General features: G+C 42.8%; 1 long non-coding RNA gene across 4 annotated transcripts in view; it reads right to left on the minus strand.

The window, feature by feature from the left end:
• LOC110193300 (uncharacterized) overlaps positions 1-24,197 on the minus strand; it is a 100,553-nt gene that overhangs the window by 57,150 nt on the left and 19,206 nt on the right. For all 4 annotated transcript variants that reach the window (XR_013486319.1, XR_013486318.1, XR_013486321.1 and 1 more), the window contains exons 2-3: positions 20,109-20,180; positions 7,137-10,029 (exon numbers count right to left, since the gene is read on the minus strand). This is a non-coding gene — a long non-coding RNA (uncharacterized LOC110193300). The remainder of the gene's footprint in view (positions 1-7,136; positions 10,030-20,108; positions 20,181-24,197) is intronic.

The raw sequence follows: 24,197 nt of genomic DNA on the forward strand, positions 1-24,197 counted from the left end.
GATAGCTTCTAATAATCAACTACTTACCTTTATAAGTTCTCAAAAGCCGTTCACTTAGTCCATTTTAGAATTTTCCCAGAGATTGACAGTAGCCTTACCAATCTATGGTTTCATTTATTAATGAAACATTTATTAATCCCCTACTATGTGCAAGACACTATGCTGGGGATACCAAAAAAAAAAAAAGTAAAACTCTAACATTCCTTTTCCTAAAAGTCTTAATTTTTTTTTCCTTTGTGGAAATTGGAGCAACTATTTTCAGTTTCTTCCATTACCTCTCCTGTTCTCCAGGATTCCTCAAAGATTACTGAGAAAAGGGAAATAAATGCAATTATTTTCACACTGTTTACACAGCCTTTGGGAAGACTGATGAACTAAGAACGAATATAGGTTGACTACATGACCATACAAATCATTGCAGACAATAATAAAAAACACTAATAAAAGATTTCAAAGCCCCAGGCAATGGTCTACTTATTCAGAGCAATGTTTGTTTTAGCAAAATTCCAAAGCAACAAAATAATTTTAACAGTTCCTTGAATTTTTTGCAGTGGAAGCTGTCTTCTGATCTATTAGGGTTTTCCCTGAAATCATACCACGAATGCTGAATCATTTATATCCATTTGTCTAATGTCGTTGGGCAGTAAATGTCATAGCAGGACCATGATTAGTGCGGAATTATAAGGCAGAAAAGGAAGAAAGGAAACGGGGATCCAAGAGAAATACAAAAGGTCAAGGAGAGGCCGTGGGTTAGAAAGTAGGAAATATACAACTGCCAGAGAGCTTGTATGGTGCTCATGCATGCCCTCATCACCTCTTGCCCAGAATATTGCAAAGACTGCCAAGCTCACAAACCTTCCAGCCTCTAAGTCTCTTCTTTCTCCAATCCGTATTTCACGTAGCTGCCAAAAGAACCTTCCTGATGCTTAGCTCTGAACACATCACAGCTCTGCTCACAAGCCATCAGTGGCTCCTCTTTACTGGTTCTGGGTAAAAGTCAGACTCCTTAACTTGGCATTCAAGGACTTCTACAGTCTGTGTTAGCTTAACTTTCCAGCCTCATTTCATCATATTAATCTGAATATTCTCTATTCGAGCCAAGTTGAACAACTCACAGTTCCCTGATCTTGTCCTGCCTTCTCCCATCTTCATTCATTTGGGCACATTACCTCCCATGACTAGGACAAACTTGGCCTGCATCTCCACTGGTTGAATTACTTCCTCTTCTCCGAGGCTGGGCTCAGGTACTGTAGAAAACAGAATTCTCCGGCGCTAAATGATTTATACCTTTACAAGATGTTGAATTTTAAAATGTCCCTGTGTACCGCAATCTAAAACTATAGAAAACTGATGAAATTGTCAAATTGTGAAGAATGTGCCAAACCTCTCCTCACTGGCCCGAAATGGAACATAGCAAGAGAGGATGGGGAGCGAAGGAAGCAGTGAGCCAGCTGTGCCCCCTGTTTCCTGCATGTTTACTTAATCAGAGGAACTTTCTGTTGTCAATAGTCAGTTTCTGCTTTCTCTACCTCTTTACAAGTTATAAGCAGATTCTTAGAGTTAGAAAGGCAAGTTGTGGGAATGATAGGATCGTAGATTTAGAGCAGAAAGGGACCTTATTGACTTTCTAGTGCAGCTCCCTCGTTTTTCAGATAAAGAACTGGTGTCCAGAGACAACTTGTCCAAAGTCACACAGCTAGGAAGTGGCAACATTGAGATTTACAGGTAATAATAATGATGGTGATGATGATGATCCCTACTGGGTGTAGGAGTGAGGGTAGAGAAAAGGGTTAGACTCTAGCCACTAGAGATTAACTCCCAACTGCACTGAGAGTCAATTTGGGGAAGCTGAGAGTTCCAATTATCTTTCCTTTCTTCCTTTTCCACTCCTACCTACCCTTTTCCCTATGGAATAATAATAATAATAACTAATATTTCTAGGGCACTTACTATGAGCTCTTACTAAGTACTAGTAGTAAACAAAGAGCTTGGCCTTGGAATCAGGAGCACTGGATTCAAGTTATGCTTCTGACACAGAAGTAATTCTGGGCAAGTCGATGATCATCTCAGAGTCCCTAGACACTTTTTCATACTCTTAAATTGCCAAACAGTTGCCATTCTACAGTGGTAGAGGCAGTTTCCTCACTGGGAGTTACTTCAACTAGCTCAGTTACAGGTCTCGACAAAAACAAAACCATCCAAATGAAAACTATTATCATCTTCTGAATTAGCCCTTCGGCTATGATGAGAGACCATTCTCTTACTCAGGGCTTCAAAATTTCGCACTCCATTATCTATTAACCTAAGAGGTAGCTTGATAAGATGGAAAGAACAGCAGACTTGGTTAAGCCAAAAGACCTGGCTTTGACACTCAGCCCCTGTGACTGTGAGCAAATCACTTAACATTCTGGAGTCTCAGTTCCTTTATCTGTAAAATGTGCATTAACAATCCTGGAAGTAATTATGAAGAGCTATAGATATGTAAGTTATTTTTGTTCCCTAGCATTTTTTCCCATTTCATGGGCCTCTGAGCCTCAGCTTCCTTATCTGTAAAATGGGCATAACAGCCTTTGCAGTATTTATTTCAAAAGGTGGTTGTAAGAAAGCCCTTTGTAAACTGCAAAGTAGCCTAGATATGTGGGTTATTTTTTGTTCCTTAGCTTTTTTTTTTCTGTTTCATGGGTCACTTATTTCCCCGATGACACTCTTGGATTATGAATCATGGAATGCCATGATCTCAGAAGAATCCAAATGGCAGGTGACCCAGAGGGCAATAGTGAGACACATGGTTTGTGTAAGCTGCTGCCCATTGCTAACAATGACTTGCATGAGAAAAGTAGCATCAAAGACATCATCCAGGATGGGCATGACTAGGGAAGGAGGTGTATTAGTCATTTAGCAAGAGTAAGAAGAACATATGGACAGCCCCGTGCCGCATTGGCAGCTCTGAACTATTTAAAGAACAAGAGGGAGGCCTCCGGCACATTTGGGTGGATCACCGATGGGAGATCTATGGAAAGACAAGGACAAAAATCACGCAGGAAGAGGAGGAGTGGGAGATTTGTGATCTCCGATGGTGGAGGGAGGATGCCCACCCTGATGAAAGCAAGGAACCTGACTGAGAGGTAGAATGAAATAGTGGCTATCTGATTGGTCTGAGAATCAGGACGACCTGAAATCGAATCCCACCTCAGACCTTTATTAGCTTGGGAAATCAAGTCCAGAGGAATCTCTTCATTCTGCAAGATAACAATCAGCCTTGGTACTCAGACTTCAGTGGTGCCCTCTGCTCAAAGAGTTCATTAAGAGGTCATTTCCTACCACCATTGTCTCTAGAAACTCATCTTTCTGTAAGATCAAGTCAGGTCTGAAACTCAATTTCTTCAGTACCCCTTATTCCTGGGGCCCCGCCCTCCCTAAGATTGGGGAGGTGGAGGGAGAGCTCCTTCTAGATCTTCCATTTAAAGAGGAGGCCCAAAGCAGATACCTCATTATTTCCTACCTGGCTGGCATCTTTCCCCTCCCCCCCATGCCAAGAATCCTCCCCCTCTCAGCTTCTTTTTCTGCGTTGTATCCCCCATTGGATTATAAACTCCTTAAGGGTAGGGACTGAGTTTCACCTTTCTTTGCATCCCTAGCACTTAGCACCGTAGGTGGGCCATTAGTAAATGTTTATTGACTGACTGACTGCCAAGGCAACTTCAATTAAAATAAGAAAATCTTACCAATTGCACAGCATCTCCATATCTATTATCTCACCAGAGCTTCGCTAAAACCCAATGAGTTTGGCAGGCCAGGGATTGATTTCTCCATTTTACAGATGTGGAAATGGAGGTCCAGGAAGATTAAGTGATTTGTCAGGTTCACCCAGTGAATCAGCTGCAGTGAATGGGAGGAGAACCCAGGTGACCTGGTTGCTTTATGTCATGGTGCCTCAAACTCCTGCAGGACTTAATAATGTGTACCACTTATTTGTCACTTCCTGTCAGCTGCCTTGTGCTAGAAGCTAACTTTTCACTTAGATGTGTCTTATCTTCCCAATGAGCTTTTCTTTACTTGTTCTAGTGTTCCCAACTAGATTATAAGCCCCTTGAAGACAGGGACTGTGTTTTATACCTCTTCTATCACCAGTGTCCGGCACAGTGCCCAGAGCCACAGTAGACCAGTGCTTTACATCATATAAATAATGATAAACAAGAATATAAGCTTCTTGAGGGCAGGGATTTACATTTCACTGTATCTCCCACGGGGCATTGTATAATATGTCTTTCTTTAAAGGTTCTTTTCCAAGCTCTGCCATTAACTGGGGTGTGATATTGGGCCTCCATTACAATCCAACTCTTATGCTTTATGGTGACATTGAGGTGAACCTGGGGTCTTGCAGGTTATGCCAGCACCACACAAGTGTTGGCAAATCTTACCCAGATGGAAAGACTTTTAGGTGGGGTCTATGTCACCTGAGGACCAGCCTAGCAGAGTTGCCCATCACCCGGCTGGCTCCAGGGTGAGGAGTCTTTGGTCACTGCAATCCCTAGTATCCTGGCTACTGAGCTGTTGAGAGCTAATGATCTGTGCAGATGGAGGGAGACGTATCTCAACAAAAAGGCAGTCCTTGAAGTCACAAGAAGGACTAGAATGATCACGGTTGCTGGGTGCTTGCTGTTTCTCCTTCGTTAATGAACTCCAAGAGGACCATGACATCAGGGAGGTGATGCATGACATGTAAATGAACTGGATTTCAGTGAGGGAGGGCTATGTGAAGTCACCAGCCTCACTCTCTCCTCTAGAGCTAGCTGGGTCCAGTGGCCAGATATGAATCAGGATAACTGGAGATGGCCCTGTGTACAGTGGGGGACCTTGGCTTTTCCAAGCTAAGGTCTGTAACAGGTCTCAATTTGACTGAGGCAACATCCATTCAGTAACTAAGGTTTAATAAGAATTTTGGCAGAGAATGGCCTTTTTACCTAGTCAAAATTATAAATGAATGAATGAATAAATAAATTAAATTTTTAAAAATCCATTTGGGAGGGGAAGACCCTCAGGGTTTCTGGTCAAAACAGAAACAATTGCTATTTACATTCAGTCTGAGCCAATCAGGACCCAAACAATGCCCAAGTAGGGCTCGGCTTGGGACCTATTGCTGGCCAGTCAGTGAGACTGATCACTTTTCCTCTCATTTGATATATGAGGGGGTTGAACAAAATCAAACCTGATGATTTTATGATCCCAAGTTATTTCCCTTTACTGGACCTCAGGAGGGAGCACAGGATAGAAAGAGCTCTAGAGTCAGAGAACCTGCATTATCTCTGATTCTTGCTACCTGAGTTAGAGCAGATCATTTCAACTCCCTAAGCTCCAATTTCCTCATTTGTAAAATGAGGGATGGAAGAGGTTGCATTAGATGGTCACTAAATCCCCTTCAGTCTCTGACATTCAGTGATTTAATACTGACTCATTAAGTCAATAAATATTTACTCATTGTCTACTTTTAATAATAATAACTCAGTAAGTTAATAGCTTTTATTAATTGTCTTCCTTTAATAATAACTCAGTAAGTCAATAAACATTTATTAATTGCCTACTTTTAATAATAATAACTCAATAAGTCAATAGTATTTATTAATCACCTACTCTTGATAACTCAATAACATTTATCAATCTCTTACTTTTAATAATAGCTCAATAAGTCAGTAACAGTTATTAATTGCCTTTTAGTAATAACTCAAGTCAATAACATTTATTAATTGCTTACTTTTAATAATAATAGCAACTCAGTAAATCAATAAATATTTTTTAATCACCTACTGTGTGTGCTAGGGCATCTAGGTGGGGTGGTGGATAGATCTAGTACCAGGCCTGGAGTCAGGCCTGAGTTCAAATCTGGCCTCAGACACTTTCTAGCTATGTGACTCTGGGCAAGTCACTTAACCCTGTTTGCCTCACTTCCTCATCCATAAAATGAGCTGGAGAAGGAAATGACAAACCACTCCAGTATCTCTGCCAAGAAAACCCCAAATAGGGTCATGAAGAGTTGGACGACTGAAACAACTGAATGTCAACAGTTGTGTGCGCTAAGCACTGGGGATACAAAGAACAGGAAAAGACCTCCCAGTGTCTCTTTTAGAGACCCCCTTTCTGGGATGATGATGACAGCATTATAGCTTGCTCTCAGGGGGCTAGTTGGGGAGAAATCATGCAGCCAGCTATATACAAATAAACAATATACAGGATAAGTTGAAGGCCCTAGACTCAAGGGGGATCAGGAAAGGCTTCCTGAAGGAGGTGGGATTGTAGCTGGCACTTGAAGGAAGCTAGGAGACAGAGTTGAGGAAGGAGAGCATTCTCTAGGCCTGGAGGACCAACAGGGCATTCTAAGATTTGCATAGCACTTTACACATTTTGTTTAAGGTGTCTTAACCCTGTGAAGCAGGTGCTATTATTATGTCCACTTTTCAGATGAAAAGAAGTTTCCTCGAGGTCATCCAACCAGTGTCAAAATGCATTTCAAACTCAAGTCAATTATCCTAGATCTCTAGAGCTGGAAGGAACCTCCGAGGCAGTCTAAACCAAACACCCCCTCCCCCTCCCCATTTTGCAGAGGAGGAAAATGAGACCCAAGGAACGCAATGGCTTGTTCAGGGTCACACAAGCAGTTAATATCGGAGATGAAATTTGAACCACTGGTCCTCTAATTCTTGAGCTTTCCACTTGACACACTCTCGGTAGGTCTTGCATCCTTCCCTCTCTACCATTCGGTCTCTCATCTTTATCTACAATAGAAGAGGTAGGTAAGGGAGGACTTGGACTGGCTAATTTCTACCGTCCCTATCAACTATCTAAAGGATATATGACTAATTCTGGAGTCCTCTTTCTCTTTACAATCCTTCCTTCAGGCATCAACTGGAGGAGAAAGTGCTTCTGCCTTTGGGGTCAGTGAGAATGTGGAACTTAGTACTTTAGACCGAGGGGAAAACTCGCTCACACTCATCTCTCAGTGAACAGGATCCTAGTCTTCCCCACCCCTTTCTTTAGAATTTTAAACTGAATTGCCCTCCTCAAATAGTCTTTTCTATTTCAGCAGTTACTCACACTTATTCATATGCCGCCAGGGAAACAATGGTCCACAATTAACTTACTGTTTCCTGACAGGATCCAAGCTAAGGGAACTTAGTGGTGAGTCACTTCAGAGAGGGAAGTCACCCCTCACCCTCCTCTGGAATTCAGACTCGGAGGCTCAGGTCTGAATTCCTGGCTCTGGCAGGAGAGAGCCCTCCTCCCCAGGACAGCCTTGTGACAGCTACTTCGACCTCCCGGACTTCTTCTCCTGGAACATTGAGACTCATTTTTTTTTTTAACTTGCTGGCTCCTAGAGGCTCCTGCGGCTGCCACCGAGATTCAAGATGATGAAACAGAGCCTGCTTAAAATACCCCTGTCTTATTTCACAGAATGGGTCAGGCTGCGTGTTTTAACTGGAAGGAAGCTGTCGGATGGGGGTGGGGGAAGGGGTGGCTCCTTTGTTTCTGAGAATTGGCCTCCCGACCTAATCCAAAACTGGAGCTACCTTAGAGGATCTGAAACTGACAGGGCCAAAGAATGAGGGCCTCGCCAGGTGGAGCACGGGCTCATTGGGAGAATGTGGAGGGGAGGAGTGGTACGGCTGTAGATGTGCTGTGGGCTACTGTTGGAGCTGGGAAGGCTTGGATGGTCCAAGGGCAGGCCCAGGAGAAGGAGCTCTCCAGTAGCAGCAGCCAGCCAAACCTGGCCCACAGGCCTGAAGGATGACAGACGTGGCCACTAACCACATGAGTGTCCCCACAACTTCCCCATTTCCCGTGAAGCTCCCCCAAAGTGGTTTGCCCTTCTGATCCCTGTAGGTGTCAGTTCTCTTTTAGAGACCCCCTTTCTGGGATGATGATGATACTATCATAGCCTCTTTTACCTTTGGGCTTTCCTCAAAGGGAACAAGGTGGGTAGGAACAGAGCAGCCCCTACTGTGAGTGGCAGGAAAAAGAAATATATCTTTTGGGTTTGCTGCTTTTTGACAGCTGTGATAGGTGTGGTTTCCAAAAAAAAAAAAGGAAGGAAGAAAGAGGGAGGGAGGGAGGGAAAGAAAGAAGGAGGGAGAGGAAAGGAAGAAAAAAGAAAGGGAGGGAGGAAAGAAAAAAGGAAGGAAGGAAGAAAAAAGAAAGAAAGGAAGAAAGAAAGAAAGAAAGAAAGAAAGAAAGAAAGAAAGAAAGAAAGAAAGAAAGAAAGAAGCCAGCAGAAGACTTTGGAAGTTTCTGGCTGAAACGAGGGGCTATTGAGGAAGACCTAGTCTCAGTTTGCTTTATGGTCTTGAGCAAGACACTTAAATACTCGAGCCTCAGTCCCCCCACCCCCAATCCAATGGTTTCTCCTCTTTTTCCTTTTCAGTGTCCTTCCTTCTTTCCCTTCCTTTCTTCTGCCTCTAGTTGCACCCAAACCCTGAGTGTCCAGGGTGGAAGGATCTCCCTTCACATGAGCATATGAGAAAGAGATGTAGTCAAAGGAACTTTAGATCCTGACTCTACTCTGTGTGTCTTTGGATAAGCCATTTAACTCCTTAGTGTCACTTCTTACATTCACCAAAAGAATCTTAGCATTATCTGCTCTACTTTGGGGGGGGGGGAATGTTGGTGAGGTTACATAACGGAAGGGAATAGGAACAAACATTTATCTAGCACCTACTGTGTGCCAGGCATTGTGATAATACATTTACAAATAGTATCTCAGATCCTCACAACAGCCCTGGAAGGTAGGTGCTATTATTAACCCATTTTACAATTGAGGAAACTGAGGCAAACAGAAGTTAAGTGACTTGTCCGAGGTCACACAGCTAGTAATTGTTTGTGGCTAGATTTGAACTCAGGTCTTCCTAACTCCAGGTGGAGAACTCTAGCCACTGGTCCATCCAGCTGCCTCCTAAGACAATAGCCAGGAAGTCCAAGTCCTTCAACTTTTTGGAGGAGAGATATGGCTCAGTGGAAGGCATGCTGATTATTGAAGATATTCTTCATCCACAAATGAGCTACATTCAATTCAATTACCATTTATTATGTTACAAGGTGCTGTGCTGAGTTATGGCATTACAAATACAGCTTATCAGACCTGGAATTCTAAGTTCACATGATTCCCTATTACATCTTGAAGGCTTCTCAATAATAACTTGATGGCTAATGCTCCTACCCAGATTTTCCCTTAAAAAAATCAGAATTTGGCTCATTTTGCTTCCCACCCCACTAAAGTTTCCCCTGGATTTATCAGAATTTGACATGTGTCTAGATGGTCACAAAAAAAGAAAGGACTATTAGTTCCCATGCAAGCCTTCAGGCTAGCAAGATATGAATATGAAACAAGCTTTGTTTACTTTGGTGCTTTGATAAATCTATACTCTCAGTAATTCAATTCAGTTTAACAAACTTGTATTAAGCAATTACTACATGTAAGACATTGTGCTAAGAGCTGGGGATACAAAGACACAGACTACAGCGCCTGCCGTCAAAGAACTGGCATTGTACCAGGGAGAATGCTGTTTGTCCTTCATTTTCAAAGAGGACCAGTGACATCCACCGGTGATGGCTTGACTGCTTCATGAATCGGATTTAAGTGAGGCAGGGTTGCACAAAGTTGTCAGCCTCACTCTCTCTTCCAGAGTCATCGATGTCCAAGGACAAGACAAAAGTCAAGACGATTGGCAGTGACCCAGGATGCAGCAGATGACCTCAGCATCTTTGATGTCAGACCAGGCTCTAAGCACTCCATGGCACCTGCTTCAGCCACCTTTATGGCCATCAGAACAAACTGTTCTCATCTCCCTATTCTAGGGAGAACAATAGGTACCTGGGTAAGTACAGTACAAGGAACATTGAGGGGAGAAAGGACTAAAAACTGGAAGGAAATTAGAGAAAACTTCATGGATGAAGTGACACCTAAGCTGAGTCTTGATTGAAGATAAGGATTCTGAGAGGCAAAGACAAGGAGGAAGTGCATTACAGACATCTGTGGGTAACCTGTAAAAAGAAACAGAAGAGGGAGATGGATGGTTGAGTTGAAAAAAAAAATAGCTACTAAGTGCCTTTCCTCTGTTAATTATTTCCTGTTTATCCTAATTAGAGCTTTTTTGGTATATATTTGTTTGCATGTTCTCTCTCACATTAGATTGTAAATTCTTTGAGGGCAGGGACTGTCTTTTTCTTCTTTTTGTATCCCCAGTGCCTGGCACATAGTAGGCACTTCATAAATGTTTATTGATTAAGTTGTTGTTAAACTTTTTTGGTTTTAGGATCTCTTTATATTCTTAAAAATAATTATTACTATATTTATATGTAAAATTCTTAAGGACCTCCAAAGAGCTTTGGTTTATGTGGGTTATATCTACTGATATTTATCACATTAAAAATTGTCACTATTATTGTGAAACTAGTTTTGACATCCTATATTCCCTGAAAAGATCTTGGGGAATCCCAAGGGTTACTGGACCACAATTTCAGAACCAATAGAGTCAGCAAACTATGGCCTGAGGGTCAAATCTAGCCTGCCCCGACTGTTTTTGGGACAGCCCATGAACTTTTGGGGCTCCACTTGGCCCTCAGGCTAAAGTTTGTCAACCCCTTGGGCTAGAATGTAAAGTGCATAAAGGGGGGTGGTATGAAATGAGGCTGAATAATTTGATGAGAAATTGTGGAAGGGCTTAAATTCTAGGCCAAACAGTTTTTTATTTTACTCCTGTCAATTTTGCACATCGTATCCCAAATATATCCATTCACCTTAGGTAACTCTTGTCCACATCTTTCTGCCTGTCCTCCACAAGGATTCTACCTACTGTGCTCTGGGGTTCCTTCCCTGTCTATGATGTACATTCATACCAATGGACCACAAAGGCTGTTTATCGGTTATCCTCTTGCTTTCTCTACACAACTGAGTAACTTCCTTTTCTGGTCACGTGTATCTCTGATCCTAGCCTTTATGTCATGTCTCCTGAATAATTCTTCACCAGTACTGTATTGCAGACTACTGAAACGAGCCATGCACTTCTCTGTTGGACTTTGGGTAACCTAAATTCTAATTCTTTAGAGGCTGTGGTATTCTATCAAACATCACGGGAAAAATATTACATTAAAAGGTGGCCCTTTGTTTCAGGAAGAAGTTTGGAGACACTAAAAGCACTAGGAAATTTACCCCCCAAAATTCAGCTGATTCTCTTCCTCTCCAAGTTTGGGCCTACTTCATTGTTCATCTGAAGCATCCAAGCACATATATGTGTGTATATAAATATAAATATGCACATATATACATATACACGTATATACTCATATGCATGTACATGTGCATTCTAAGTATGCAATATGTGTGGTTTATGCATGTATGTGCATTATATCATATACAGACATGTGTGTCTACACACATACACCATATATACATATAGACACGCACAGATATACATACATGCATATATACCCACACACATACATACTTATACACATGCACAATCTGAACAGATACATAAGTTTTGTGACATATATACTTGCATGCACACATGTGTGTGTATCTGTACATATACAAATATGTAAACACATACATAAAAATACACACACACTCATCAACATTACAACTCTACATATTGTCCAGCTAACTTCACAAAGGCATTTTTCATCCACTTGATTTTTCTTGTTTGGACAGCTAGGCCAAACTCTTTTGAATGATTATAGATCTCATTTAAGAGTCTCTGCAGTGTTTTGGGGCTTTATGCTATGAGCACAAGAGATCTCATCATTTATAGGGAATCTCTTCTTGATTTAGCTTCTTTGCTGGACAGCCTCAATGACAGTGGCAACTACCTTCGCTTCCTGCGTAATACTTATTAGAGCATCTTCGATGTTGTCTCTCTTGTCCCATTTTTCAAGGAATCTTATATAATTTTAGCATATGAAAGACATTGGTGGAGGAGAGCTTTCAATACAGTGTTATGACCTAGCAAATAAAACAAGGACGGTGTTTTTTTCTCTCTCAGTCAATTATGCCTATAAAGATGTAGTCTATCACAGAATATTGTTTGCAAAAACTTGACTGTTTGGTCTCATTCCTTTAGCAAATGCTAAATGCATACTGAGATCTCAATGCATACTTAGATCTTATTTTCATAAAGATTTGCAGACATGGGAAAATAACCACATGAATTGGACACTAGTGGTATTTTTTGAATTCTGTTTTTTGTTTTTATTTTTAGTAATGCTAAAACAGTGATGTCCATACAAGCATTTGGTATCCTAATTTCTTTCAGGTATCTTGAAAATGCAGGAGTGTACGGTTAATATTCTGAGATGTGAATGCTCAAACTGAAATTTTAACAACCAGCTCTTGAAGGCGCTCTCCCACACTTCCTTCCCTCCCCTCACTTTCAAATGGCTCCAGCACATCCCTGGAATTGAACCTTTTGCATCGTTCAAATTGTATCATTTTCAGCCCAGACCTCTTTTGTTTGTGCTTAATCTGGTCTTTCCATGTTTTCTATTCTGCTTTCTTTAGTGTCATTTTTACTCCTTATGAAGCACATCAGAGGTGGGCTGTTCTAATCTAAATGTAGCAGATATGGATGGTGAGGGAGAATAGAGTGTTGAGGATGAGTCCTAGGTGCAAACTTAGTGAAAGGAAGAATGGTAGTGCCCTTGACAGAAAAAAGAAAGGAAAAGGGACTGTTTGGGGGTGGGGAGTGGATGGAGAGAAGGGAGGGAAGATATTGAGATCTGTTTTAGTCGTGCTGAGTGTGAGATGTCAATGGAATATCCATTTGGAGATGACCAGTAGGTACTTGGTGATATGGGACTGGTGCTCAGAAGATGGAATAGCTCTGGATCTATAATCTGAGAGATCTGCATAGTGAAGATAATTGAACCCATGGGAGTTATTGAGATTACCTAGAGAGAGTGTATAAAAAGAAAAAAAAGAGGGGACAAGACAAGCTGATCAGAGATACAATTATGGAATAGGCATGGAAGATGATACAGTAAAGGGGACTGAAAGTGAGCAAAGATAGGTAGGAGAACTAGGATCTTGTATTTGGAGCTGGGAAAGACCTTTGAGGCTATCAAGTCCAATTCCCTCATTTTACAGATGAGGAAACAGGCACAGAGCGGTTAAGGAACTTGCACTCTGTCCACTATGTTATAATACCTCTTGTGAGGGAGAGGAGACAGCAGAGTCATGAAAACCCAGAGAGAGAAAGAGAGAGAGAGAGAGAGAGAGAGAGAGAGAGAGAGAGAGAGAGAGAGAGAGAGAGAGAGAGTACTGAGGGGGATGGGCTGGCCAAGAGCATCAAATGCAGAAAGGAAGTCAAGAAAGGTTAGAAGTGAAAAAAAGACATTGGATTTGACAATTAATAGATCACCCTTCACCTAGGAGAGACTGGTTTCATTTGATGATAAGGAAGAGAAGAGAATGAGTGGAAAAGTGGAGGTAATGATTTTAGACAGCTTTTTTTTTTTAAAGGAGTTTGCATAAGGGAAGGGGAGATAGAGGACAATAGCTTGATGGATGATAGGGTCAAGTAGAGGATGATTTAAGGATGAAGGAGACATGTTTGTAGGCAGCAGGGAAGGAGCCAAAATACAGGGAAAGATCAAACATTAAGGAGAGAAATAGTGTAAGTGGGGAGGAAAAGTGTTAGTCTGGCCACCTCCTGGCCAGAGACTGGAGTCAAAAAGAGAATTGGGATAATGTCAAGGGTTTTTGAGGTGTATAAAAGGAGAACAGAGGAACCTCATGTTGACTGACCTATTGTTCCTTAGTAAAATATAAAACAAGGTCTGTTGTTGAAGTGGAGGAAGAGAGAGTGTGGTGGAAGGCCTGATGAGGACAGAAAAGAAGGTTCTCAGTAGCTGCTGGTGGGAGTGTGATAGAAAGCCTATCAAGAAGGAGGAAAAGGATTTCCTTCTGGCATTGAGGATCTTCTTGAGACATGGATAACACAAATTGGCAGGAGGTAGAGTCAGAAAACAGAGAGTTTGACAGCATGGAGTTGGAGCAGGGAAGACAGAAGGTGGGGTTAATCTAGGGTTGGGGTTTAGAAAGGGATGAGTGAAAACACAAGGGTTTCCAAAGTTGAAGTTTGTGCATGAAGATGGTTGAACTGGTTAATTATAGCCTCAAGATGGGAAGGGAGAAATGTGAGGCCTGAACTGGGAAGACAGCCAGGGTGTGAGGGGCAGAGTGCCTGGAGGTTACCTTGGGGAGGAATAACTGATGTAGGAAGAGAGAAGCGCAGGAAGAGATATGGAAGGGGAAGAGGTTAAATTCACCCAGAGGAATCTTCCAGTTCAGTGGAAGTAAGTGCTGATGAGATCAAGGCTGGATGGCCATTTCTGTGTGGGGGTGAGGCGGAGTGAAGGTATAGGTCATGGCGTTTGAAGAGTTTGATGAGCTAGAAGGTCAGAATGTCTGAGTGGACAGCAACATGAACCTGTGAGTGCCAGGGCATGAGGGATTTATTACACTTATTATTATTATATATTCTTACATTAGTTTCTATATGCTTTATATCATGTATGTATATATGTATATATACATATGTGTGTGTATATGTGCGTATGTATATACATATATATATATAGTCTCTATTATACATGCACAAGACTAGATAGATAAATAGATAGAGTCTTGACTGCCTTGTAAGATCCACGATGGTTAGAGACTGTGTCTTTGAAACTCACTTCACACCGCTACAAGTGCACAGCTGCCTACTAAAGGGGAAGGAATCAAGTATTATTAAGCTTCTACTATGTACCAGGCCTGGTGCTAAGCATTTTACAAATATTATCTCATTTGATTCTCACAACAGCCCGGGGAGGCAGGTGCTATTATCACCCTCATTTTCCAGTTGAAAAAACTGAGGCAAACAGAGGTTAAGTAACTTGCCCAGGGTCACACAGCTAATAAGTATCTGAGGGTGTATTTGAACTCAGATCTTCCTGACCCCAGGCCCAGGGCTCTATCCACTGCACCACCTAGCTGCCACTAAATAGTTACTTATTGATATTGGGTTTGGTTGGCTGACTGATTTAGATAAATTCATGAGTGATAAAATCTGTAACAGTTTAAGAGGAAGTTGGGGATGTGCTGGGTACAATCCTTATGAGGTTGACAAGGAAAGCACCTACCACAATTTCCCACAACAGTGTCTGTGTCAGAGACAAAACATTGCAGTGAGATAACAGCTCCCATTTCTATAGCGCGCGCGCGCGCGCGCACACACACACACACACACACACATTAATTCATTTGACCTTCACCAAAACCCTGTAAAGGAATTAGTGCAAACATTAGTCACTCATTATAAGGTAAACAGTACAAACATTAGCCTTCAGTAGAGGCTACATGATGACCTGTTGACTGTGTTTTAGAAGGGGGTTAATTTCCAGTGTGAGGGGGATGAAATGGCCTGACTCAGTTGCCTCCCACAATTCTCAAATTCTGATTCAATACTAACCCCTCTCCGCTTTTATAAAGGAGGAAACTGAGGCTCAGAGGAGTTATTTCCCCCTAGTTCTTATAACCAGAACTGGAATGAGATAGCAAATTCTCAACTTAGACTTCAGAGCTCCCTGTATCAATGCAGGTGGGGCATCTGATCTTCAAGTTCATAACTGAGAGGTTGCGTCTTACCCAGGGTCACACAGCTAGTATGTATCAGAACTCGAACCCAGCTCTCTTTCTACTACTGTTCCAGCCATGTCTTGTTTAAACATGTTGTCATCCTGAGTTTAACACTGTATATATAATAGGCTACTCATAAATATGGTGAATCTAATTAAAATTGAATCCAGCAGACCTTCTCATCAAGCAGCTAGAAGGCCCAGTGAGTGAGTAGAGTGTTGGCTCTGGAATCTGGAAGACCTGAATTGAAATGCAGCCTCAGATACTACTTACTAGTTGTATTACCTTGGGCAAGTCACTTAATCTCTGTCTGCCTCAGTTTCCTTAACTGTAAAATGAGGGCAACAATAGGTTTTCTGTGAGCACTAAATGAGATAATACCTGGCATAAAGTAGGTGCTTAATAAATGCTTGTTTCCTTTCTTCCACCCTCCAAGACAGGAAGACCTGGGTTCAAATCTTGCCTCTAATACATACCAGCTGTGCCACCCTGGGCAAGTCACTTAGCCTCTCACTGTTCTAATCAACTATGTAACTTAAGACTTTAAGTTGCAGATGACACCGACCTACCCTGGTAAAGGGAGTTCCCTTAATGGAGAGTTCCACATACCAAAGCAACCACAGTTTCAGTCCTGATCCCTATCCCTTTTCACTAGGAGGTTGGTGGAGTATAGCAGTAAGGATGTTGGTTCTACATTCAGAGGAGCTGGGTTCAAGTCTTGATTCTGATACAGGTTTGCTGGATTTGTTACAGTGGGGATTCCTTTCACATTTATGTTGGACTAGATGGTTAGTCAGTCAGTAAATACTTATTAATTTATATTTATTAACATAGCCCATTGTGAACCATGCATGGTGCTAAGCATTGGGAATTTTTTTAAATGAAAAAGAAAGACAAGGAGCCTATAATCTAATGGGGGGAAGTCAGCACACAAAAGGGGTGGGGCCTGATGGCAAAGCCCAGAGGCGTGCAGCCAAATGGGAAATGAAGAGATGGCTGGCTCCCTTTCAATTCTCAAATCCTGTAATACCTTGTGGGCAGGTGATTTAACTTCCCAGAGGCTTAGGTTCCTCATCTGTAAAATGAAAGGATTGGGTTAGGCGGCTTCTAATGTCCCTGTTGGCTCTAGATTTATGATCTCATGACTAGATGACTAGAACCTCTCCTCTTCCTAAGTCTCCTGTTACCGTAGAGAACACCACCATCCCCCCAGTCACCTGAGCTCACAACCTAGGGGTCGTCCTGATCCCTCACTCTCTCTCACCCTCCACATCCAATCTGTTGCCAAGGCTCGTTGATTTCACCATTGCTGCACTTCGAATACTCCCCCGTCTAGTGTAGACCCTCATGCCTGGGCTGTTACAATAGCTTTCTGGTGCGTCTGCCTCCCTCAAATCTCTTTCCACTCCAATCCAGCCTCCATTTAGGCACCAAAGTGATTTTCTTAAAGCACGGGTCTGACGATGTCACTTCTCAGTTCAACAAATTCCAGTTTTTAGAATCCTATCACCTCCAGGATCCAAATAGAAAGTCTGCTATCTATCTTTTAAAGAACTTCAAAACCCGGCCCCTTTCTACCTTTCGAGTGGTCTTATACCTTATTCCCTTCCCCTCCGTGTCCTTTACAATTCTGCCTCGCTTAAATCCAATTCCCACACAGATCAGGACATCACCGGTGATGGACAAACAACAGAAATGTTACAATCCTCCTTGCTCATCCTCGAATAAGACGCTCCATCCCCGCCTCCATGAATTTTCACCGCTTATCTCTCATGCCTGGAATTCTCTCCCTCCTCATCTCCATCTCCCGATTTCTCTGGCTTCCTTCAAGTGTCAGCTGATAACTCACTTTTTCTAAGGATCCTTTTTCCTTGTCCTCCTTAATGTTAGTGCCTTTCCTCTCTCTATCTCGTTTGTATGTAAATGTGCACGTTGTCTTCCCCCGTTAGATTTTGAGCTGCACGAGGACAAGGACTATTTTTGTCTTTTTTTTCTTTTTCTTTTTTGTAATTTCAGTGCTTAGTAGAGTGTCTGACACATAGTAGGTGCTTGCTGGGCTTGACTAAACTTTACTATGTGATGTTTGATGTCCCTTCCAGCTCTGTATCTCTGATCCTCTAAAGCCAAATTAAATGTTCCTTCCGCTGTATAGTGCCTGGCGCATAGTAAGCGTTTAATAAATGCTTCGCTGACTGATGGACTCCATCATGCTGTAGTCTGACCTTTGTCCTTAAGTGACTGGGAGAACATTCGGGTTGCCGAGGATTAGGGAGGAGATCTGAGCATTGCCAGGGCTGGACAAGAGCTCTGTTTTCCCTTCTGGTCTCAGTACACAGTTTGTTGCACAGGATGAATCCTTAATAAATACCTGGATAGATAGAAAGGCAGCTGGGTTCTGTCCCTTCAGAGGCAGCAGTGTGGCCATGCCGGCCCTGTCATGGGGCCAAACTTGACACAAAGAGAAAAAAGAGCAGCTTGGGAAGGGACTTCCATTGGTAACATTAAGGAACATTGTTGTCCCCCCTCCTGTGCAGGGTTCCCCTTTGTAGGAATCAGTACTTTATAGACATCACAAGATAATACAGTGCTGAGAGGAACCTGAGATTATTCAGTCCAACTTTCTCATTTTACAAATGAGGAAAGTGAGACCCAACAAGGTTAGATGAATTCCCTAAAATAACATGGCTTAAACTGGAAGAAATCATCCTGTTAATTTTACCTTCACAAATCTCTTGACTGAGCCCCCTTCTCACCTTGTCACCACCCTAGTGCATGCCCTCCACACCTGGCACGTCGACTAATGGGATAGCCTGCTGGTGGGTCTGCCTGCCACAAGTCTCTCCCCATTCCCAGCCTTCCTCCACTCACTCTGCCATCAAAGTGACTTCCTAAAGCTCAAGTGGGACTTTCCCCCTCCCCCTCTGAACAAAACCCCAGGGGCTCTTTATCAGCTCCAAGATCAAACACAAACTCCTCTGTTTGGCACTCAGAGCCCTTTACGACTGGCTCCCTGCCCTGCACCCCACCTCTTCCGACTTCCTCCACCTTACACTCCTCAGGGACTCTTTGATCTAGTGACACCGATCTCCTTGCTGTTCCTCAAGCAAGATGTTCCTTCCATTTCCCAATTCCAGGCATTTCCACCAGCTGTCCCCATGCCTAGAATGCTCTTCCTCTTTATTTCTACCTTCTGTCTTCCCTGACTTCCTTCAAGTCCCAGATAAAATTCTACCTTCTGCAGGAAACATTTTCTGATCCCCCTTAATGTTAGTGCCTTCCCTCTGTTGACTATTTCTGATGGATCTTGTATATAGCTCATTGGTACATAGTTGTTTACCTGTTGTTTCCCTCATCAGCCTGAGGGTCCTTGTGAGCAGGGACTGTTTTTTGCCTTTTTTTTTTTTTTTGTATTTTGCTAGGCAATGGGGTTAAGTGACTTGCCCAGAGTCACACAGCCAATGAGTGTTAAGTGTCTGAGGCCGGATTTGAACTCAGGTCCTCCTGAATCCAGGGCCGGTGCTCCATCCCCTGCGCCACCTAGCTGCCCTGTTTTTTGCCTTTTTTTATATCTCTGGTGCTTATCACAGTGCCGGGTACATTGTTTTTGTTGACTCTTTTCAGTTGTGTCCAACTCTCCATGACCCCATTTGGTTTTCTCTTGGCAAAGATACTGGAGAGGTTTGCTCTTTCCTTCTCCAGTTCATTTTACAGATAAGGAGACTGAGGCAGACAGGGTTAAATGACTTGCTCAGTGTCACACATCTAGTAAGTATCTGAGGCTGGATTTGAACTCAGGAAGATGAGTTTTCCTGGCTTCAGGTTTGGCATTGTATCCACTGGGCCACCTAGCTGCCCAGTGCCTAACAGGCACTTAATGTTTATTAATTGATTACTCTAGCTCAACCCTTTCATTATCTTTGCAGGTGTGGAAACTGAGTCTCAGATAGGTAAAATGATTTGTCCAAGGTCACCTAGCTCTTAAGGAACAAAGCCAGAAAAAATATGTTCAGGTTTAGCAGTAAGTTCTGTGTTCTCCCTTCCCCTTTCCTCAACTTTTCTGGCAGAGACTCAACTGCCCCTTTAGAGAATTCTTTTATGGAAATGACTCACTTTATCAGGTTATGAAATCTGGAGGGCAGCAAGTTTTTACATTTTTGTACTGTATCATGACCCATTGCCAGGAAGGTTTCCAATTCCAGGTAATCTTACAAGGGAAACACCGACAACCCCTGACGTGGATGAGGAGTGGCTGATATGAGGTGATACTTGAGTCAGAAAGAATGGTTAACAAACCACACAGGTAAAAGACCAGGTGTCTGTCTCATCATGAAACATCTCCAATCAGTCAGAAGAAGGCCTTGTGTGGTGTGACCCCAGGGCCAGGGAGGGCTCCCCTTCTTATTTCCTCCTCTGCCACAAGCCCCTCTGCCTTTGCTCCTACCTCAAAAGGAAGGCAGTGTGATGCAGGGATCAGAAGACACGAGTTTGAATCCTGGCCTGCCAGTCTTCTCATCTGTAAAAAAGAAGGAGGGTGAGCCCGATAACTTCTGAGATCTCTCCAATTCTAAATACCGGAGATCATGGCAATTTTCACCCCCTGAGAGGTGACAAGGTGTAGTAGGAAAGAGAACTAGAAAACTCAGGTTTCACAATAGCTTTGCCACTGTATGACCTCAGCTACATTGATTTCCCTCTCTGCCATTCAGTTTCCTCATGCTGTAAAACAGGGAAGATAATGTCCCATAATAATGGCTAGCATTTACATAGCACTTTAAGGTTTGCAAAGCATTTTACAAATGTTATCTCATTTGATCCTCACAGCAACCCTGGGCAATAGGTGTTATTATTATCTCTATTTGACAGATGAGGAAACCGAGGCTAAGAGAGGTTAGGTGACTTGCCTAAGGCCATCAAGCAGGTAGTGAGTGTCTGAGGCAGGATTTGAACTCATGTCTTCTTGACTCCAAGTCCAGTACTCTAGCCACTGTGCCACCTGGCCGTCTGCTCATCTCCCAGGACTGGTACGAGCATGCTGTTGTTCCGTTGTTTCAGTCATATCTAACTCTTCCATGACCCATTGTGGGGTTTTCTTGGGAAAGATACTGCAGTGGTTTGCCACTTCCTTCTCCAGCTCATTTTACAGATGAGGAAACTGAGGCAAACAGTTAAGTGACTTGCTCAGGGTCACATAGCTAGTTAAATATCTGAGACGAGACTTGAACTCAGAAAGATGAGTCTTCCTAACTCCAGGCCCAGAGCACTTCCTGACTTCAGGTACTGTGCCTCCCAGCTGCCCTTGTTATGAACATACAGTGAGATCAAAAAGGACAGCTAACATAGAGCTTTTTAAAGTTTTTCAAGGGGTTTTCCGTACAGAACCTGGGCTTCTCTGAGCACGCCCAGTTCGAATCTGGAGCTGCTCTTGAGGATCTCCACGTCAGACAGGGCATCCCCAGAGAAGTCCAGGGTTACATGTATTTGACCTCATTTGAATCTGATAATCATCCTGTGAAGTAGAACATGCAGGTCTTATCATCATCCTCATTTTACGAATGAGGAATCTGAGCCTCAGAGAGATGCAGTTTGTAGCAGTAATTTGAAAACTGTAAAATCTTCTATCCATGTAAAGGCTTGTAATTGTGCCTCCTGTACTTAAGAAGCACACCCCTGGAGCAGCTAGGTGGCGCAGTGGATAGAGCACCAGCCCTGTATTCAGGAGGATCTGGCTCAAATCTGGCCTCAGACACATAACACTTACTAGCTGTGTGACCCTGGGCAAGTCACTTAACCCCACTGCCTAAACAAAACAAAAAAGAAGAAGAAGAAGAAGCACACCCCTGGGGTGACTCTTCATCTACCCTCACCCCAGAACCATTGGTTTTCTTTGTGTTGTCTGTTTTCTGTCTCACGGTTTCCTGCTGCCACCACCCTTAGATGACTATTGTACAGGACACTCGATGATGCCTGTGAGTTTTGCAATAGATGATTGCATCAGTTAAATATTGTTATATAGCCGCCCTCTGCCCTCTCTCTCCCAGTCTTCCCTCCCTCTTCTGGGCTAGTAGTAAAGTGAAATGGCAAGGCTTGGATAAGTTTTTCCAAGGGGAGGGGGAAGGAGGAGAAAGGAGTTGCCCTCCTAAGCATGGTCAGAGGGACGTTCATTTGATGATAACTTTCTTCACTTGCATCTTTGCCCTCTCCCCTCTCAATGGCACACAGCAAAGGACAGGGCGTGGGCGTGGGTGGAACCCGAGGCCATGTCAATCCAGGATTCTTTGGGGCAGGTTTTCCTGCAGTCTGTCCTGGCCCATGTGTACACCTGGGGGCAGGGCTGAGCTTTATGAGTAAGCAGGAGCTGGCACCTGCCTTCTAGGGTTACCCGAGGGCTCCCAGATCATCCCTTTTCCTACAAAACACAACATAAAATATCTCCCCCATTGCTCTGTCCTCGGTGCCTCAGATTCCACTATGAGAGAATCATTCCTTTGGGTCTTCTAGTTTTCCTGAGTCCTATAAGAAATGCACGTACTCCTGGAAGATAGAACCATGAAGCCTTTATCAGGCAGCACCTTCAGAAGGATTCACTGGTAACTCTGCTCAGAGCAAGCTAGATTTGTGGGGGTAAGGAGTTCTAGAGGTGACAGGGGAGGATGACTTCTGAAGTCCCTTAAACCTCTGAGATTCTGTGATTTTGTGAGGGAAGGGCGAGAGGGATGAATGGGAGATGGTGAAAGAAGAGATGGGAAGGTGCCTAAAGCTTGTCTTTCTACATAAAAATGTAGCTGAAAAGGTGCTATTATTATCCCCGTTTCATAGACTTTTTTTTTTTTACAGATTTTACAGATATCCAGCCTGCTCTGGGTATAAGCCTGTTATGTACCCCCACTGACCCTTGTCCAGACTCAGAATCTGATTGCCCATAGGGTGCAGTTGGATTTGTGGAATCCTCAGCATAAAAGGGAGACCCAAACTCATTTGTGTTTCTTTAAGTTTATTTACACCCTGGGATATTCCAAGTGCTTCTTGGAGTAAGGAAGAGGTAGGATTGAGACTTAGGAAAGAGTTATGGGTAGTACTCTTAAATGAACCCCTTCTCTGCCCCTTCTTCTTGGCCTAACCCAATGTTCTTCTTCCTTCAGCACACACTTTGAGTCCCACTTCTTCCATGAAGCCTTCCTTGACTACAGAGATATATCAGGGGGTTATGAATAGAGTATTGGACTCAGAGGCAAGAAGACTTGGGTTCAACTCCTGTCTCTGACAACTACTAGCTAGAAAATTCACTTAATATCTCTAAGCCTCAATTTCCTCACCTATAAAATGGAATATCTGCAGTTCTTATATCCCAGAGCTGTTGTGACGTTAAAATGAGATACTGTATGCAAACTTTCTCAAAAGCTAAATAATGCTGCTCTCTCTATGAGCCCATGATTTGACTTCTAATTATTCTTGCATTATTATGTTAAATTACCACTTACAACTTTTATATAGTTAGTTAATATTTCATGTGGAACCCTGGAAAAATCTCTTATCTGCTCTTGGTCTCAGTATCCCCATTTGTAAACTGAGGGGGCTGTGCTAGATGACCTCTAACATCCCTGTCAGCTCAAAATATTCTTATGATTCTTTGCAGGTATATCTTGTTTCTATGGCTAGACTGTCAACTGAAAAAAGCACCACGGACCATGGGCTCTATGTCTCTGTATTCCCCATAACAGCTAGCATGACACCTTTAAGATCTTAGACCTTTATCAAAGTTTGGTGGACTGCTGAAAAGTCAGGTGGGTTCACACCTCTCAAGAATGGATCCTGAGCAAGTAGGTCTTTGCTGTCTTGAAAAACCCTCAACTCCCTGTTTACAGTTCTTGAATCAGACTCTTTCCTAATTTCCTTTCAAGGAGATTTTCTGATTCTGATTAAGTTAGGAGTCATCATCAGTCTACAGGGAAGAAGGATTACAAAGGGAGAATGAAAACGAATACTTCCATCCTAACTTGGTGAAGAAAGCAGAGGCAGAGACAGATTGACTATCTCCCTTGAGACGCAGACTGAATCAAGGATACCAAGGAGACAACTGCTTAGACAGGAGCTGGCATTTATAGCATCACCAAGCTAGACCTGGAAGGAATTTTAGAAGTCATCGAATTCAACCTGCTTATTTCAGAGCTGAGGAAACTGTAGGCCAAGGGAGATGACATAGTTTGCCCAAAGTCACACAAGTTGTAAGCATCAGAGCTGGAATTTGAACCTAGGTCTTCTGACCCCAAAGCCCAAAAAACCCTTCCGCTGTACCTCACTAGATATGAACATTTATTATCTTTCTCTGTAAAGATACTTGGTCTATGTACCAAGACACAGTCTCTGCCTTCAAAGAATTATAGAGAGAAAAGACATTTAATAATAACTCATTTAAATAACACCTTGCAAAGTGCTTTCCACCCCAAAAACTCTATGAGGTAGGAAGTACATGTACTATTGTCCCCATTTTGCAGGTTAGGAAACTGAGATTAAGTTAGCTTGCAGTCGCAAA

This window comes from Phascolarctos cinereus, unplaced genomic scaffold, assembly GCF_003287225.1.
Source record: "Phascolarctos cinereus isolate Bilbo 61053 unplaced genomic scaffold, phaCin_HiC Scaffold_4;HRSCAF=312, whole genome shotgun sequence".
Taxonomy (NCBI): Eukaryota; Metazoa; Chordata; class Mammalia; order Diprotodontia; family Phascolarctidae; genus Phascolarctos; species Phascolarctos cinereus.